The sequence below is a fragment of the Budorcas taxicolor genome, chromosome 14 (genome assembly GCF_023091745.1).
Source record: "Budorcas taxicolor isolate Tak-1 chromosome 14, Takin1.1, whole genome shotgun sequence".
Taxonomy (NCBI): Eukaryota; Metazoa; Chordata; class Mammalia; order Artiodactyla; family Bovidae; genus Budorcas; species Budorcas taxicolor.
In genome coordinates, this window is record NC_068923.1 from 19940337 (window position 1) to 19941090 (window position 754).

A 754-nucleotide genomic window follows, 5' to 3' on the forward strand; every position below is an offset into this window, starting at 1 on the left:
GAGATGAAGTCCATCCTTCCTGGATCTTGGTCTGACCCTCTTTTTATCATTCTGGGCTGACTGTGACCTGCTGACCCCCTCTTTCCTACCATTTTGGCTGCATTTAGCACAATTCTGATAAAACTGAGCAAACCAATTTACTCAGCGAGTGCCCTCAAAGGGGCCTCATCAGAGAAAGGGGCGAGGTCCAGGGAACCACTCAGTCCTTTCCCCGTTCACTGCTTTTCTCGAAGCTTTTCCCTCAAGGTCGAGTTTTCATCTTGGAGGCAGGGGGAAGCTGGGCCGCGCCGCCCCTCCCGGTGCCCGTCAGCCTCCCCCCAGCACAGCACATCTCTTCTGTGAAGCATCTATTTACAAAGCAGGTCACAAGCAGCGCATGCTGCCACCTAAAAATAGAAAGTCATTACGGCCGACAAGTGCCCCGCTCTCTGTGATCCCCCCGAGCTGCAGGCGCTCCGTGCGGTCCTCCTCTCCCCTTTGAGCTCCTCCAGCCCCTCCCCGCCCAGCACCGCCCTCGCCTGCGGTCCCAGCCCTGGGCCTCCTACAGGCAGCGCCCCACCGTCCTGGCTCAGCCGTGGAGCCTGATCCCATGGGACCTGCTTTCCCTTGGATTCTTTCGACAATCCCCACGAGGCCGGTGCTCTGGCTCATTTGTCCCTGGAGGGACCCAAGGCTTCGAGGGCCAGTGGGTGGTGGAGCTGAGAGAGGTGGCGGGTCCGTCTCGGGTGGTTTGTTCATCACACCACGTGTACCA